At 41.3% G+C, this 19,416-nt stretch overlaps 1 long non-coding RNA gene across 1 annotated transcript; it reads right to left on the reverse strand.

The window, feature by feature from the left end:
- Positions 1 to 721: 721 nt before the first annotated feature.
- Positions 722 to 18,030, reverse strand: LOC131411895 (uncharacterized). Its single transcript, XR_009221660.1, has 3 exons — positions 17,935 to 18,030; positions 15,282 to 15,486; positions 722 to 2,241 (listed from the first exon to the last, which is right to left on the reverse strand). It is a non-coding gene; the product is annotated as an uncharacterized LOC131411895 (long non-coding RNA).
- Between the last annotated feature and the right edge of the window lie 1,386 nt (positions 18,031 to 19,416).

Below are 19,416 nucleotides of genomic sequence, written 5' to 3' on the forward strand. Positions count from 1 at the left end.
AAACCGGGGTCCATGTTTTATTTATACCTATTACACTTGATTTATGGTGTTGAAAAACACATTCAGCTTAATTTATGCAGGAATTAACTTTGGTGGAGATTAATTTTGGATCTATAGCCCCTTCCTGAAGTATATCATCTCTATTCATAGTCTTGGCTGGCAGACAGAGATGAGAGTGAGTAAAAAAAAAAAAAAAAGGAAAAGAAAGAAAAACAAAACTATAAGCAAAAACAAAAGGGGAATAGTTTAAGTCCTTAAAATGAGGATAACAAGATGCTTTTAAAATTAGGATACCATTAGAGTTCACTGATAGATCAAGCCAGAATTCAGAATTAATCAAATGGTCCTTTCTAAAGAGTTTGGACATTCAATAGAATTTTATATGAACATATATAAAGCAGAAGATAAAAAACAGGACTTTGGCATATATTAAAACTTAATAAGAAGAAATTAAAAACCTCTTAAATATTTAACCAGTATTATACTTATGTTATCTATGTCACATCTTTATAGACTACCAGGCAAATCAAATGTGTGTGTGTGTGTATAAGAGAGAGAGAGAGTTTCAACAGGTTAGAATACGGCTCTGAATCCTGCAAATTTGGGTCATTTTCACCCAAGAATGGGCACAGCCCTGTAGGTCTTGTCCTCAGCACCACTCTAGGAACCAGGGGTGAAATTTCTAGGTTGTCTGGATTCCTTGTCACCTAATGGTGTGGCATTCCAGTTAAAGAAGTGGAAAAAATGGCCTCTTGAGTGTAGAAACTGTTCATTTTATTAATTTATTTTTTACTCTGCATACTTGTGAAAAGGATTTCCCATGCAACTTACAGTGAAAGAGACAAATGCAATAAAGCCAAAGATAACAATATAACTATAACTATCATATATGTGTATGTGTGTATATGAAGTGTGTGTGTGTGTGCGTGCACATGTATCTGTGTATGCGTTGGGAGAGGAAAGGGATGGGAGGGAGAGGAAGATAACTGTGTCAAAAAAATCAAAAGGAAACAAAATTTAGCTTTGAGCCTCTTGACAGTCAAGGAAAAAGGGAACAACAGGTATCATGCTTAATGCAAGAAAATATATTAATTTGCCACGAACACCTAATTTTGTTTTTGTTTCTAAATGTAATCTTTATTTTTTTTTTAAAGGAAGATATCTTTGTTTTAAAAAAAAATGTAGTAGATGATGTCTTTTTTTCTTTTCTTTTCTTTTCTTAGACCCCAACCATCTTTATTGCCTTTCACCTGGTCCATCTCCCTCACTGGCATTGCCTACCTGGCCCCGCTGACACTGGCGTTTGTGAGCCCTGGTCCTGAGGTTGCTCCTCAGAGCTCTCCTGTCTGCCTCTTCCTGTTAAAGCCTGAGGACAGTCAAAGTGCCACCAGGCAGGTAGAGGAGGAAATGAAGTGAGTGATATCCCCCACCCTTCTCGTGGCAGATGACACCCTCTCTCCACAGCTGTTACGGTTTCTGTGACTCTTCTTTCCCAAGCCCGTGGCACTGTTGTCACCCCAGCAGCCAGCCACCACCCAGAACTCCAGGTCATCTCTGGTGATGGGACAGGGGTGCCAAAGCAGAATGTCAGGGGAGAGGGCACCAAAAAGGCCTCCCTCATAGAAGGGGTCTTGTCTGTTAGTTATTACTTGGAAACAATGCAGGGACATTCTACCGCTGTGTGATTTACTGGACAAAAGCAGAGAGTATAATATTAAGTCATCGTTCTGTAGATTATCTGACCAAGTGAGTGATTCCGGTTTGCTTCTAGACTGTGTCCTTGGCAGTTGCATGATTTAGTTCTGAAAGGGAGAACAAATCTCCCTCCTTCCCAGCACCCCACAGAAAGCAAGGCGGGAAGCTTAGTCAAGTGCACAAATCTCTACTATGAACTTTTCTGCCACATATGGGGGAATTACTGGCCCTTGAAAGCTCTCACAAACAGATAAGAAGCAAGGTTATAACATGATTTGACACGGAGTTTTGAAGGGCCCCACTCGGAAATGTGGAAAGTGCGGCTTTCAAGGCACCGTTTCAGGAGATTAAGATTTGAAATTGTGTTGCTTTATCTTGCCGTTTTCCTTTCACAGGCTTTTCCTTGGAGTTCTTTTTTTTTTCTTCCTTTCTTTCCCCAGTGTACATACGATGGTTTGCAACACTTCACGCTTGAAGACTTGAGAAAAACTGAGTAAATTCAATATGACCCACTTCATAGTCACTGGCTCCACGTGCATCTGCTCGCTGTGAAGAGAAAAGCATGTGAGGAAAATATATTGCCGCTGAAGGAATGGATCTGTCTCAAGTATAATTGCTCCGTTTCATCCATCCCTCGTGTCTTACCAGAGTAGATTACTAAAGAGGCCGGCCCTGCTTCGTGAAGGCCTCTCAGCCACAGCCCTTGGGATGGGCCGCATCTCCAGGCCTCCTCGCTCTCCATCCCAGGTGCACCAGCACCAGCCCGGCCAAAACCAACTCCCCTGCTCTCTTCTCAATTCCCTGACTTTCCTTGAGCGTCTCACAAAGCTTAAGCCCCTGGGCTTTTGGCAGCTGAAACAAAACCTTAAAGAAATCCACTTAGCTCTGCAATCAGTGTGCTAAAACCCCTCCACAGCAAGGAGCCAAACCCCCCATTTCCTGTCGTGTGGATGCTGGAGCCACTGGGCTCAGATCCCTGGGTTAATGGCACTAGAAAAGTTGAGACCAAACTCTAGGTCCAGAAGGGAAGAGCCCATTCGGTCCCCAGCCCAAAGCTGCTTCTATTTCGTGAGAAGTGAGGAAGCAACCCCTCACCTCAGACTTTCTGAAGCGATCCTATTTTGAACATTCTTATTTTGTGGCCTATAAAAGTCCTTCTGTCCTTATTAGAGCACATGTTCTAACTGTGGCAGGGGTGGGGGTGGACGGGTTGAGGGGTGTAGGTCCAGGAGCTAACAGCAGTGGAGGCTGGAGAACTGTTCATGCTGTTGCTGGGGAGTCCTCTACAGCTATTAGGGCACTGTGTTACTCAGAAGCGCCGCGGACTAGGACAGCCATTGAGACTGGTTTATCCACGTAGCCCATTCTCAGTCTTGTCAATTAAACAGAAATCGGGGCTCTGACGAGTGGGGGAGGAAGAATGGCAGGTGTGGAGCTGGGAGCACGAGTGAGGGCCGGAAGCCTCTGGCAGTGTTGCACTGGGTTGGTGTAGAGGCCCTGGGGGTCTGGGATGGAGGGTAAGAGGGAAGGGAAGACTCAAAAGAAGGAAGCACTGGGACAAGCTCTGCCTGTTCCACTGTTTTGCTTAAATGAACCTTAATCCCTGAGGCTGAACTTCTGAATAATGGATTAAAAATCTTACCAGGAATAAAGACTGACCTAAGATTGATACCAATGATGTGACATTGCTGGGGCCAATGGTCGGTTCTCAGCAGTCTCACTGGCATGTAGTTAGCAGAGGAAAAGGCCCCACTCTGGTGGGAACCCCGAGGGTTTTGACAATTTGCCTCCAGTCTGTCTTTCCCAGTTCATCTTTTTTCACCTTCCCATCAGTCCCCCGCTCTTGTCCTTCGGAACTCCTCCCCATTCCCAGGCACACTTGCCCTTACACAGCTGGGCTGACGGTTTGCTCGCCGCCTGGTAGAATTTCCTCTCTCTCCTCTCTAGAAAAGTCTTGTTATCAGTTCTTGGTGTTCCCTGTCAAGTTCCTTCTATAATGATTTTTCTAGCTCCCCAAAGTTAATCCTATCGCTCTCTGAATTTCCATTTTTATGCTATTACAGCATATATTGAATTATAATTATTTCTCCAGTGGTCTCGCTCTACTAGATCACGTATGCTTTAAGGGAGGAGACCAAAGTTAAATTGAGTTGCCTCGTCCTGCGTTAAACTAAATGAAAAGTCTGGGGTATGCCAGTACTCTCTCAGTATTTGGTAGATGTTTATAAAAGGGGGAAGAGAATGGGAGTAGAGAAGCTCTCTCTCTGTTATCAATGTTGCATGCTGGCATATACATGGACTCATATATATATATATATATATACACACTCGTATTTAGATATATAGAAGTAGCTACTATGTACCATATACTGTGCTAGGCACTTTTACATGGATGTTTTTATTTAATCCTCACAAGGGCCTATTTTAGAGGGGAGGAAATAGAAACAATGAAGGATTTAAGTAATTTGCCCAAGGTCGCATAATAGAGCATAAATTCAAATTCAGATAGTCTGACTCCAGATCCCCAGACTTCATCTATTATTAATTACGTCCCTTTATCACACCTGTAATGGACAGCTGTCATTTTCTTGGCTGCCTGCCTCCCGCTTTAGAAGCTGGAAAGTGCAGACATTGTCCCAGCCTCCTTTGCAGCTAGGATGCAGGCACATGACCCAGGCTTGACTCCACAGGGGCACCTGCTAGTGACTTTGACCTGGGAGCTGTTGACAGTGGAGACTCCGGAGGCCCTGAGGACGCAGTAGCAGGAGCGGCACTATGCAAAGTCCAGAGTCTGTGGCTGCTGGGCACCCTGCAGCGTCCATTGTTCGGGGGGGGGGCAGCGGTGGTGGCTACCTCACTAGATGGGTTAGGTGGTGTGGGGTCTGCCTGCTGCTCATCTTCCCTTGTCTGGTCTCCTTTTCTAGACTGGTTCCAATCATGTTGGAAACTCCTTGAACTATTTAACAACTCAGCAGCAAATGCTTTTTTCTGCTTCCTCAGCCAGAGTTAGTTTCTGTTGCTTGCAGCCAACAACCCTGATAGGTATAATATCCAAACCCATTATCTTGAAGGATGTACGTGGTTGACTTCCACATCCATCATTTCTACCTGGAAGAAAATAACACATATGTACCCAGAATTTTACGGAGTTTCAACAGAGTGGAGGATGAAGGCGGCAGATTGTGTACTGTTGGGAACAATTTCTAACTCATCTACCTGATTACCTATGTATGATTACCCATTTATGAATGGATGATTATGGGACTTTTCAGTATGTTGTTATAAAACTAGTATCCAGAAATGAATTTTTACCTTCCGAGTGTAATTTTATTTCCAAGTCTAACTCTGGGCTAAATTTTCCAATAAATTTGGCCTTTGAATAATAAGAAAGAAAAATACTAAATATCTTTCCTGCTCATTATAGGAAAAATGGCTTCCCAAAATTGTAGCACTTACAAAACTAAGATCACAGAGGAATTTGAATTGCTGAATTATTTAATATAATCTGACTTGTTGGAGCCTTTTCTCCTGAGATGGAAGAAAACATGATAGCTTACTTAAAGGTTATTGATAAATTCCAAGACGAAATTCACTTTTAATAGAGTGAAATGTGGTGGGGGGGTAACTAATCTCTCTGGCCTAATGCAACGAGGGAGTTGAGTTTGCAGTTTGACAAAGGGGATATAATTACAAGGCATCTCTGAACTTCTGGAAGAAGCTCCTGCTTCAGATGGCCGAGTGGTCTACTGAGATGTCAGATAACAGGCAGGAATAAACCTTACAGAGGCCAGGGGTCTGACCTTGGTAAGTCTAGACATGCTAACGTGATTATCATCACTCTAATCAGATTATAAAGTAAACACACACTCTACAAAGCAAAGAATCTCATGGGGTTGTTATTTAGAGGATGATGAAAAGCTGCTTTCTATTTATTCTAAGGACACAGCGGGAAGAAATGGGGTGGTTTGCAGCATGAGGGACTTTGGTTAGATCAGTGGTTCTTAACTGGGGGTGATTTGGCAATGTCTGGGGACATTTTTGGTGGAAGGGGAGAAAGGGCAATACTGGCATCTAGTGGGTAGAGGCCAGGGATGCTGCTAAACATCCCACAGTGCACACAACAGCCCCACAACAAAGAATTATCTGGCCTCAAAATGTCCAATAGTGCCAAGCTTGAGAAACTCTGGGTTAGATGTAAGGAAGAAATTTCTGAATCTGAAGTTAGATAGATTGGAATGGGTTTACAGGTCCAAGACTACCGAGAGGTGAGTGCAGCACTTGCCTCAGGGTGCAAAATTTAAGAGTGCTCAAAACCTCAGTAGTCAAGATAAATAAAATTTAAAAAAATCCAAATCAATGCGAAAAATCCATGATAAACAATATGTCAAAATTTCAAATTAAGAGAGGCAAGTGCTTCCATCCCTTCATCCTAGTGGCTTGTTGGATTATCAAGAGTATGGAATTGTTTCAGCTAAAAGGTGTTTGATTTGATTATTACTAAACTGGGGTTAGTTAAGCCTGGGGAAGGTAAATAAGAAAGTCTTTTCGAGGACCAGCCCCGTGGCTTAGTGCTTAAGTGCGCGCGCTCTGCTACTGGCAGCCGGGGTTCGGATCCGGGTGCACAGTGACGCACTGCTTGCCTGGCCATGCTGAGGCCACGTCCCTCATACAGCAACGAGAGGGATGTGCAACTATGACATGCAACCATCTACTGGGGCTTTGGGGAGAAAAGGGGAAAAAAAAGGAGGAGGATTGGCAATAGATGTTAGCTCAGGGCCAGTCTTCCTCAGCAAAAAGAGCAGGATTGGCGTGGGTGTTAGCTCAGGGCTGATCTTCCTCACAAAAAAAAAAAAAAAGAAGGTTTTTTCCAGCTCTTGAATTTTAGATTTTAGTGAGTATGTTAAGTAAGGAAGTAACTCCTATGTTAAGCTGCAAAGAATTTCCTTAACATGGATTTTAACTTCTCTGATTTATAGCCTGGCCTCAATTAGCCAAGATCATCTTCACTGTGAATGGTAATGTACGAATGGCCTCCCAAAGAAATATGGAATTCACTGTGGTCTTCGGCAACACTCTTCTATTGCAACATATGCTTCCAGAAAAATAACCATTGTATGACTTTCCCATTTTACTTAGCAAGTCAGCTATTCCTCCTTCCCACCATCTCTTCTGCCAATCCCACTTCACCTAAAACCAACTTAATATTCTTTACTGGGCTCCATGGATATTGACATTATTCTATACTGCTTGCCCCTTTTGTCCTCAAAAATGCCTTAGATGAAATTTTTTGGTAGGGAGGAGGATTTTAAATATTTTTCCTTCTAAAGGAAGGAAAGGGAAGCCTTAGGGAAATATATGTCTATATCTAATTACTAGGTTTATGTGTGTGGGATATAGAGTACTTATAATGCTGACCCTTCAGAAATGCCAGATGAAAGTTTCAAAGATAATTTACTATCCTGGGCAGGGCAAGATAGTTATAACAATTACAGTAATATTACTAATTAGAAGAAATGTGGTCTTGGATCCATATCAGCACCAACGCTCTAACCATTATAGGTTGCCTTCCATTAATTTCCCTGGTTTCCGTCCATGCGCGCTAGCCCTTTAGAGTGCCTGTGCTCAGCAAATGGGCTCGTGCATCAAGTAACTGGATATGGGACCCACCCCTTCCCACATCCTGCCACTTAATCTGACAGACGTACAATTCCTTTTGATCTATGCTAACTGTCTTTATCTCAATGTAGATCTCAGCTTCCTATCTGCTATTTTAAAAAATGCTTTAATCAGAGGGCAGTGACAAGTTGGGTTGAATTATAGGGTTTGGGTTTAGGATTTTTTTTTTTCCATTTTGTTAAAAACAAAGCAAAATCAAACTTGGGCTCCTTCTTCCCAACCACTTAGTCATTGCTATTTTAATAAGCTATTTTGTGTTTATTTCTTGAAGAAAGGAAAGGAAAGAAAGAAAGGAAGGAAGGAAGGAAGGAAGGAAGGAAGGAAAGGAAGGAAGAGAAAAAGGAACAAATAAACTAAGTGGTAGATGGGTAGATGAAGAATAATTCTGATTTAATTTGAATTACCAAAGCTAGATACATCCAAATGTTTTCTTCTCTTTTTTCATTTTTGGTCCAGAGGTGAAGAGAAGTTCATGTACCTCTGCCCTCTGCTTAAGTAAAGGATACATTTAATTGTCTAGGATTTGGGGCAAGCTGCCTGGATGTGCACTTTGCTACAGAAAATCCACCACGAGAGGGCGGTGTGGAGCACTGAGTGGAAAGGGTGTTGCCCTGAGGAGGAGGTCCTGCACAGACTTTAGTTAGGCATTTTGACCAAGGGTAGGTCACAGGATCTACACTACGTGTGTCTAGGTTTTCCAATTCACAAAATGGTGGTGCAAATACTTAAAAGTTCCTTTATAATAAACTGTCTACACGAATATTAGATTTGTGGGCTACCTATTGTTCTGTGGCAGAAAAGAAACTGTGACCCCTGGAGAATTTTAGTTAGATCTTCAGAAACAAGATCAAATGAGACAAATGGGGTGTTTCTTCTTTCTTCTATATTCCTGCTCTCTGAACAGATGTTACTCCACCTCTTTTTATAGTCATATAAATATGTACTGAACAAATGAAGGAGTAAGTGAATAAATCGAGTTCAGTGCAAATACTAATAAGGATTCTTTCACGAAGCTTTGGTCTTGGTCATACACAAAGTAGGGTTCATGATGTAAAGTGTATTTCTCACTGTGGTTTGTGCTAATCATTGCTGATAAGCGAGTATCATACAACACTTTGAACAGAATCCTACAACTACTTAAGTTGTCACTTCATCACTGAAGGCACAAACTTCATGGTTCAAATGTTTTCCTTTTATCACTCTGCTCCCTGCATTGCACTATAACCTCAGCTATTTAAAAACAACTCCCTCCATTGTACTATTTTGTTTGCATTTGTGTGTTTGAAACTTTTCATAGTGAAAATGTTTTAAAAACATTCCACCCCACAGCACCAATTTTTTGTTTATGTAAATACATCAGGGAGAGTCTCTTCTTCTTTGTTTTTTGTGAGGAAGATCGGCCCTGAGCTAACATCTGCCAATCCTCCTCTTTTTTTTTTTTTTTTTTTTGTGAGGAAGATGGGCCCTGGGCTAACATCTGTGCCCATCTTCCTCTACTTTATATGGGACGCCGCCACAGCATGGCTTGACAAGCGGTGCGTCGGTGCATGCCCAGGGTTCGGAACCTGCGGACCCCGGGCTGCCGCAGCAGAGCGCACACACTTAACCGCTTGCGCCATCTGGACGGCCCCGAGAGTCTCTTCTTTATGTCTAACTCTTTGAGGCAAACCCTTTAAACAGAATCTGGACCATCTCAGTGCTCCCAGGGGTTCTGTGCCTAAAGCTGCATCATGTCTCTGATTCAGATTATGTCTAGAGGATGGAAAAAATCCATTAACATAGTAAACCAGCACCCTCTGACTATACGATTTTAGTTGCAGTATTCTCACAGAATGTTTCCATTTAAAGTGGCTGACAAAAATAAATATTAGGCTCTAGGAAATAATCATTTAGAGGTTGCCTTTTATGATGAACTCATTTTCTTCTCCTCTATAGGTATCAGTAGAAACCCAAAGGAGAGTGAAACTCACGTTTGCAGAACACTGGTGCACCAGGCATGATTCTGGGTGCTTCCATTCATTACCTCATTATTGTACACAGCAACCTGTGGTGGTTGGTGTTATCAGCCTCACCTGACAAGAGAGAACTGAGGCAGCTGAAGTTCTGACCCCATCAATTCTGGTGAGGAGCACCAATGGTAGACCAAAATATGGTTAAAAACTTTGTGAGGAAATAGAGAGCTGTGTACCTACAACAGGTGACAGGATGACAGGATTCACCTGCTCTGAGAGGATATTTGTGATGCTGGAGTTCTCAGGTTGGTCCACCTGGGGGTAGAAGGTACCCTCGTTATTCAAGTGCTCTGGGTTTCACACAAATGGAATCTCTTCTGGTGCGGCATAAGAGTGCTGTAGAAAGGGATGTTTACCTTCAGAAAGGATGTCTCAGCACCCACATGTGCTAGATTTATTAGGATGACCAACTTGCCCCAGTTTGCCTGGGACTGTCCCATGTTAAAAGTGAAAGTCCTGTCTCCTGAAGACCGCCTCAGTCTCCAGGAAACTGAGATGGTTGGGTTCAAATGTGGCTCTGTAAAAGTTAGTTGTTTGGATTCTGACAAATCACATTGATGTGAGTCCAATTAAATATGCCAAGTCGTTGTATAAGACATCAAATATGTAAGGGAAAGAAAGTGTTGTATGTTTGATGACTCCTCTCCCACAGCATAAACTAAGCTTCCATGAATTTGCTTTGACAGAGGTAAAGTTCTGCCCCAGAGCTCAGGCTAGCAAATCACCATAATTTCTGGGCTCCTTTGAACATGAGGAATTGATATTTCTTTCCATAGCTCAGCCCTGCTCTGACGACTTCACTATTCCTATTTGAATGAGGGGGCAGGCTAAGCACATAAAACTTAACTTTGTGTTATATACACTATTAAATAAGGGCAGAGGGTGATAATTCCATAAGATGGGGCAGAGTAGGGGGAGCCATTTCCACTTGACATCATAATAGCATTAGCTTGGAGAATTATCTGGAGCCACGTAGAGAATACATTGGGCTTAGTTCAAACCCACTAAGTCCAGCTGTTTATAATAGATTCCTTTAAGCAGTCTATCCTACTTGTTACACTTGATGTGAAGTACTTAGCAGCCCTAGAAAAAGAGAAAAATATTTGGAAGTATTTAGTATAGTGGAGTCCTTGAATTAAGAAAAGAGAGAAAGGGTAGGAAAAGAAAGATGCATCAGGAGGAGAAAGGAAAAAACAAGGGACAGAAGGTATGGGGAAATAAAATAATTTTCATTTGTTTACGTTTGTTAATTCATCTTTTTTTAACCTATTTCAGGCCTGAGTTATGTTATAGCCCCGGAATGTTTAGTTCAGACCAGGCTAAGGGGGAAAGACAGGCTGATATTTGCAGTAACTTATTCAACATTAGATGTAGGGGTCATTTTCCTCACGACTGTTATACTATACTGTGTGTGTCCCCAAACAGTAGACTGATATTCAAGTCTCACAACTGGTTTTAAATAATTTTTGAGACAGGCAAAAAGATTTGTCATTCTGAAACCATTCCTCCCATTATTTTTAATAGTAATCAATATCAAGGAGAGAAGTTATCTACGTCCTGAAACCAAAAAGAACTTATGTCTGTTAAAATGTGATAGCACAGAATGCCACAGTTCACTTAAATACCATTAGATTCATGAGTCTCCAAGTGTGGTCCCAAACCAGCAGTATCAGTATCACCTGGGAACTTGTCAGAAATGAAAATTCTCAGCTCCTCACCCCAGACCTGCTGAATCCTAAACTCTGGGGGAGGGGGAGGGAGCAGCAATCTGTACTGTAGCAAGCTCTCCAGGGGATTCTGATGCACGCTCAAGATCGAGAACCGCTGCATTTGTGTATCCACCCTGCTGGTTTTATTTCCCAAGCGTGTTGTCTTATCACATGGATAGGCTTTTCCAACCAGGCCGGCTGTATTCTAAGAAGTTCACCCATTCTGCAGAGACTGACCACACCTTGCCTGAGGCTGCCTCTGGTGGCAGTGGATGTATGCAACTTGCAGAATAGTTCTAGCAGATGCGTCACGTTTTCAGTCATTAGTAAAATCCTTACTTACCAAGGATTATTTTCTTTTTTTCAGTTTTTTGAGATATAATTGACATATAACATTGCATTAGTTTCAGGTGTACAACATAATGATTTGATATATGTATATGTTGCAAAATGATTACCACAATAAGTTTAGGTAACATCCATCACCTCACATAGTTACAATTTTTTTTCTTGTGATAACTTTTAAGCTTTACTCCTTAGTAACTTTCAAATATAAGATAAAGTATTGTTAACTATAGTCACCATGCTGTACATGGATTATTTTCTTTAAAATAGATCTGAATCCATTTCTTTCTTGATTTGGTGGATCCATTTTAAAGTGTGTAAATGATATTGCTAACAACACTTAAAAGTACTGGTGTCATCTGACTGAAATATATGTGATTTCCTAAAGGTGAATCATTTATTTTTAATGAGCTAAATCTCTTCTTAGAATTACTGAGTGGCATAGAATAAAAATGTAAAAAGATCTTTATTACATCCTCACTCTATTTTTTTCTTTTTGTGAGGAAGATCGGCCCTGAGCTAACATCTGCCAATCTTCCTCTTTTTTGCTGAGGAAGACTGGCCCTGGGCTAACATCCCTGCCCATCTTCCTCCACTCTATATGGGATGCAGCCACAGCATGGCTTGACAAGCGGTGAGTTGGTGCGCGCCCGGGATCCGAACCGGCGAACCCCGGACCGCTGCAGTGGAGCAAGCGGACTTAACTGCTTGCACCACTGGGCCGGCCCCTATGTCCTCACTCTTTTTTTTTTTTTTTTTGTGAGGAAGATCAGCCCTGAGCTAACATCCGTGCTAATCCTCCTCTTTTTACTGAGGAAGACCGACTCTGAGCTAACATCTATTGCCAATCCTCCTCCTTTTTTTTTTCCCCCAAAGCCCCAGTAGATAGTTGTATGTCATAGTTGCACATCCTTCTAGTTGCTGTATGTGGGACGCCGCCTCAGCATGGCCGGAGAAGTGGTGCATTGGTGTGTGCCTGGGATCCGAACCTGGGCTGCCAGTAGCGGAGCGCGCGCACTTAACCGCTAAGCCACGGGGCCGGCCCTATGTCCTTACTCTTGAATGACAGAGTAGGATAAAGACATTTTCAAATAAGGGCTTTGAGAATGTACCATTCGTAAACCCTTACTGAAAGAACTTCTAAAGGATGTAGTTTAGGAAGAAGAAAACTGAACCCAGAAGGAAAGAATGGGATAAAAGAAGCATAGAAGATAAAACAACAATGATAACAACAACAATAAATATGTACTAAGATAGCTAGAGCATGTCTGGGGAGAGACTTACCCTTCTCAAACATCTCTCTCACAATCCCAATGGTGGAAGTTTCAATTTTATACACATAAAAATGTGCTACCATTGACTGAGCATGTACTCTGTGCCAGGCTATAAAGGGATGTTATATATGCCATTTCATTTATACTTAATAACCCCCCTATGGGATAGGTTATCTTTTACATATTGGAAGCTGAAGCTGAGAGAAGTTAAGAAACTGGCCCAAGACCACAGAGCTGGGAGGCAGCAGAGTCAGAGTTTGGCCCAGGCCTACCTGACAGCATTGCTCAGGTGCTTAACCATTAGTGTAGCAGCCTGAAAGTCTGTGAGCTTCTTAGAACCAACCTATTACATGACGATGATGATGGTAATACCTAATGTTGCATAGCCCCAAAGAGTCCATAAGGCATTTCCAAGATGTTATCATATTAAATCTTCATAGATAGTTTCTATTATCAGCCCCATTTTAGAAATGAGATAACAGAGGCTGAGTGCTAAGTAGATTTTCAAAGTAATTTGTAGAACTATTCTTGACCTCATATTGCTTTATTTAAAAGAAAAAAATCTGATGACCTATAAATGGCCAATGGCACATGAAAAGATACTCAGCATCATTAGTCTTCAGGGAAGAGCAAATTAAAGCCACAGTGGGATATCATGTTAGACTTCCTAGAATGGCAGAAAGTAAAAATAATGACTATACCAAGCACTGGCAAGGATGTGGACGAAGGCCCCGGCTTCTGTGGGGTACCCACAGCACCAGGGTCAGAGGCAACAAGAACTGACATGGGTTTCAGTCCATCCTCATGGTCTCAAGCTTATGCATGAGGTGTCTAGCATACATCGTCCCCCACTTTACATCCATCTGCCCTCCTGACTTCCTGTTCTGTGGACTTCAAGCTCCAGGAACAGCTGCAGAGACAACAACCTTACAAAACAACATGTTTAACTGGCTTCCGACAATTATATAAGGCCAAATCCCTAACTACATATGTATCTCCCAGGGGTTCTGCTTTTCTGGTTGAATCCTGACTGATATAGAATTGACGTTGGGGCCAAATCCAACCCACGGCCTGCTTTTGCATGGCCCTTGAGCCAAGAATGATTTTTACACTTTTAGAGGGTTGTAAAATGAAGAAGAAGATGTGACAGAGACCATATGTGTCCCACAAGTCCTAAAATGTTTATTCTCTGGCCCTTTACAGAAAGTTTGCTCACCCTTGATGTTGGGAAAGAAAGAATGTAAAATGGTAGGGTCACTTTTGACCAATCTGACAGTTTGTTATAAAAAATAAACATAAATTTTATCGTATGGCCCAGAAATCCTGTTCCTAGGTATTATGGAAGAGAAATGAAAATATATGTCTAGGGCCGGCCCCGTGGCTTAGCGGTTAAGTGCACGCGCTCTGCTGCTGGCGGCCCGGGTTCGGATCCCGGGCGCGCACCGACGCACCGCTCCTCCGGCCACGATGAGGCCGCGTCCCACATACAGCAACTAGAAGGCTGTGCAACTATGACATACAACTATCTACTGGGGCCTTGGGGGAAAAAAATAAAATAAATAAAAATTAAAAAAAAAAAAAAAAAGGAAAGAAAATATATGTCCACACAAAGACTTGTACCTGAATGTTCATAGCTTTTTAATTCATAATAACCCAAAACTTAAACAACACAAAGGCCCATCAACAGGTGAATGGACAAACAAATTGTGGTATATCCATACAATGGAACACTGCTTGGCAATAAAAGGGAATCAACCACTGATCCACCCAACAATATGGATAAATATCAAAAAACTTTATGCGAGTGAAAGAAGGCAGATAGGAAAGAGTACATTTTGTATGAGTCCATTTATATGAAGTTCTAGAACTGGCAATATCAACCTACGGTGATAGAAAAGTGGTGGTTGCCTGGGATGCCAGTGAGGGGATTGACTGGAAAGGGGCATGAGTGAACTTGCCAAGAAATGTTTTATAGCTTGGTTGGGATGGGCTCACATTTGTCAAAACTCATTGAATTGCACAATTAAAATGTATGCATTTTATTGTATGTAAAATTATACCTCGATAAAGTTGATTTAAAACAAAAATTGGGGCCGGCCCCGTGGCGTAGTGGTTAAGTGCACGCACTCCGCTGCTGGCGGCCCAGGGGATCCTGGGCATGCACCGATGTACCGCCTGTCAGGCCATGCTGTGGCAGCGTCCCACATAAAGTGCAGGAAGATGGGCACGGATGTTAGCTCAGGGCCAGTCTTCCTCAGCAAAAAGAGGAGGATTGGCGTGGATGTTAGCTCAGGGCTGATCTTCCTCACAAAACAAAAACAAAAACAAAAAAACAAAAAGAAAAAAAAAATCTTATGACCTAAAGTACTTTCCTCCTTAGTTCCTCACAATATGTTCTCAGATCTTGATACATTTTGTGTGTGGGCAGGCACACAATGGTTTTAAGCCTAAACTTCCTATTTAGGCCACCTATGTAGCCTACAAAGTCATGGTTATTGCATTAGTTTCCTAGGGCTGTCCTGACAAAGCACCACAAACCTGGTGGCTTAAACAACAGATATTTGTCTCACGGTTCTGGAGTCCAGAAGTCCAAGATCAAGATGTTGGCAGGGTTGGTTCCTTCTGAAGGCTGTTCCATTCCTCTCTCCTACCCTCTGGTGGTTTGCTGGCAATCTTTGTCGTTTCTTGGTTTTAGAGGCATCACTCTGATTTCTGCCTTCATCCTCATATGGTTTTCTCCCTGTGTATTTGCCTCTCTCCATGTCCATTTTTCTCCTTTTTGTAAAGACATGAGTCATATTGGATTAGGGCCCGCCCTAATGACCTCATCTTAACTTGATCAACTGCAAAGACCTTATTATCAAATAAAGTCACATTCACAGATACTGAGAGTTAGGACATCAACATCTTTTGGAGGGACACAATTCAACCTATAACAGTCGTTTACAAATTAATGTCAAAGTATGGGATTTGGCCTTACTAATGTGGTCATCTCAACAAGTTCTACCCCTCCTTAAACCACAAGTCTTTGGAATCTGCCTTTCTTCCTTGCCAATTATGTTATCTTGATCTAGGCCAAGTTCTACAATGTAAGCATAATTGATTTGGTTTGAGGCAAACATGTACACAGAAAAAGATAAGCATATACGCAATGTTCAGCTATACTGTTCATTCATTGATGGATTTACATTAAGGGCTTAAAGTAAATACCGCCTGTTTAGAAAGGTTGCTTTATCTAAAATAGTATGGTTGCAGTTGCCTTTAGAAAGTCTATTTTTGAGACTTCTGAAGCTGTAATAGCCATAAGCTCTGCCAATAAACACATGGTAAAAATTATATTCATCAATATAATTTTACTTCCCTTTTCAGAGTGGAAAGTTTCTAAAGGCTGACACTATTTTTTCCATCCATTTATTTTTAAATGGAATACTTTATTCCAAAATTTTCTAATGAAAGAGCCAAAACATTTTTAATGGGCAAAACCAAATCTGCCTTGTTTTTTTCCTTTGTATTTCTTAATTTCAACATAATATAAAATTTTCACAGAATATTTGGAAAATAGAATAAAAAATTCACCCGAACGCCATTACTTGTATAACTATACATTGTTTCTTTCTACACATTACATTTAGATGTACCAACTGAATAGAACATATTTTTTCTTCTATAATATAGGTGTACTTCTTCCTTCTAACAGCTTTGTTAGTATAACACTTCCACTATATTCTTGTTCATGATGAGGAAAATGATAGTGGATTTCTTTCTTTATATTAACCAGTTTACCCATTTCCTAGCCTTTTCTTTGAATAATAGCTAAAAAGATGAATCTAATCATCAACTAACCAATCAACAACTAGATAGGCTTAAGTTCCGTGCCAGCCACTGAAAAAATAATTAGAGAGGTAGAAAAGAGGTCGCTGTCCTCAAGAACTGGAAATCCAATTGAGGAGTTTATAAAAGAAGTACCCAATCTGAAGGAAGATCGAATTCCCTACTGTGTTCACCTGCACATTATACTTGTATGCCACCTCCTCCGAATTGCTGTTAGATGATTGCAGCTAGGGCCAAAGATACTGATGAAGGTGAGAGTGAAAAGGAAGCAACAGAAGAGACATCCTGAGGAAGGGCCCCCAGGCCAGTGTGTGTTGGTCACCATTGGAGAGATTCACTGTGACTTGATCTTTTCGAGATTTTTCTTCTGAGGCTAACAGGTGTTTGGGAGAATGTAGTGAAAATAATACTAATAACATAGTCAGAGACCATTCATTACTTGATATGAAAGCTACAAATATGTCGTTGACATAAAACATAAAAACAGAGATTCCTCCCTCATTTGGAATTGAAGAAATACCCATCAAGGATGGTTGCTAATGACAATGAGATATTTCCACCATTTGCCCTGTAAAACAAAGCAAAACAAGCAAATAGAACCACACAACACCCAGCCTTTCTTTCACATTAAATACTGTTTCTGAAAATGGAGAATTAATTATGTTGTTGATGAGATTAGCCAGTTTTGGAAATTTGGATTTTCAAACCTGTTATTTCTTGTACCCAGATGCAAATATTTTATTCTAGGGACAGGGGTTTTGCAGAAGATCTACTAAAGAATGGGGTAGCTTCTTCATGGATAGCTATTTATTTTGCAATTAGCAAAAGTCACAGCACAGAGCAAGTCCAAAATAGCACAAATTACTACAAAGTCCTCCGCTCAAACATTTCCAGTCTTGTTTGTTATCAGGATAATAATTTCCACATTTTGGTTTATTTTGTTAGCATTAACAGACTTTTGAGTTTATCTGGATAATTTTTTCACCTTCAAAGTTCCTTTTGCCTGTATGGTCCCAGCCTTTCTTTGGGAGAGGGCAGGACTCAGCACCTCTTCAAATATTCATTGCAATTTATGATCACAAATTAATTAGCTTGATAATGGCTATTGGGGCTTGAGTTCCCAGCATGGGCACCCCATGTTCCCATTATATTGAAGACACCTGTATTGACTCGCAGTCTTCACCTGGTTATTCTCCAAGCCCAAGTTACGGGGTGTGTGAGCTTTGCCTCTCTAGAGGCTTTCCTCTGAATTCACCCTTTTTGTGGAAACTGTCAGATAACCCAACCTACCCTTCTAAATTAGCCCAGTTACTGAACTACAATCATAATTAGCAATATACTCATTTTTCCATTTACTTTGGGAACCAAAAGTACTTTCTAATCATAACTTACTTAACGAGGCCAGGTCTTGGTATTGCTGTCTTATCACTGTTGCTAAAAGTAGCGATACCAAGTCAACTGAAGAGAGCTTCAGGACAGAATTTCTTGATTCTCAGAATTCTCCAAAATTCTCTGAAAAATTCTCTGAATTTCAGAATTGCTTGAAATTTGGATTCCAAATGCTATTTTAACTGTGTATTAGTTCTTATTAGTGTTACATAACAAAAAATTTGGCTGGCCTTTGTCCCCAGTTCCCGTGAGGGAGCCTCTAAGTATTTGGAACTTCCAGAGAAGGAGGAGAGCATTGTTATTCATGGTGGGCCCTTCAGACCCCACCTGAGTTTATGCTAATTTTGTGACTCATGGTGGGCCTCTAGATAGTTTCAGGATGGGGGTTGGCCATGCAGGAAAGATCAACTGTGTGAATAGTGGGTTGGGGCTTTGAGCCATGCCATATCAGCCCAACTCCCAGTGAGAGAAGGAGAACTGGAGATTGAGCTCAGTCGTGTGGCAAACGACTCAATCACTCACGTCTATGTAATGAAACCCCAATAAAAACTCTGGATACCTGGAGCTCTGCTGAGCTTGTTTGTTGGTGATACACATCCACGTGCTGGAGGGTGACTTGTCCTGAGGACATGGAGGGTTTGAGTTTGAGACCCTCCTTGATCTTGCCCTATGTGTCCTTTCATTTGGCTAGTCCTGATTTGGATCCTTTATAATAAAACTCTAATCATAAGTCTAACACTTTCCTGAGTTCTGTCAGTTGTTCTAGTGAATTATTGAGCCTGAACAGGTAGTGGAAACCTCCAAATCTGTAACTTGTTGGTCAGAAGTGCAGTAGCCCAAGAACCCTGGAATTTGGGCTGGTGTCTGAAGAGAGGGGAGTCTTCTGGAGGACTGTGTCCTTAGCCTTGAAATCTGACCTAACTCTGGGTAGTTAGTGTCAGGATTGCATTGCAATGAGGAACTTACTTTTAAATTTTTTAACAGAAGTGGAAGAATTTCTTATGTACACATAAGAACACATGAGAACCTGGTCAATTGTCCAATTAATTTTCTTCTTGAGGTTATTTTTTTTACAGTAGACTTCCAAGTCCAAATAAAAGAAAACAGTTTTTTTTTTAAGTATATTGAAATGCATCATGATATTCTATTAATGGGATTATTTAATCCAGCCGTTGTTTCAGTAGGTTTGGGTTTATAACCAGCTAGGTGATTTTTAATTCTTAAGCAGAAATGAAATGATTAGGTCTTTTAAGCAACCACTTGCAGGGCTTAGACCCTAAAGCTCTAAGAGATGGGAACTCTGCAGAACCACTGAGAAAAACAGGACATGTTGCTGAAGGTTTCCTGGAGACAAGGTGCAAAGGTGGTACCAAAAGGGGTACATCAGCTTGTTTTGGGAACCTCAGAAGAGGAGAGAGAAACTTTGCAAAGCATTTCCATGCCCCTTACCACATAGAGTCTTACAACAGAAGACTCTGCCTACAG

This window comes from Diceros bicornis, chromosome 12, assembly GCF_020826845.1.
Source record: "Diceros bicornis minor isolate mBicDic1 chromosome 12, mDicBic1.mat.cur, whole genome shotgun sequence".
Taxonomy (NCBI): Eukaryota; Metazoa; Chordata; class Mammalia; order Perissodactyla; family Rhinocerotidae; genus Diceros; species Diceros bicornis.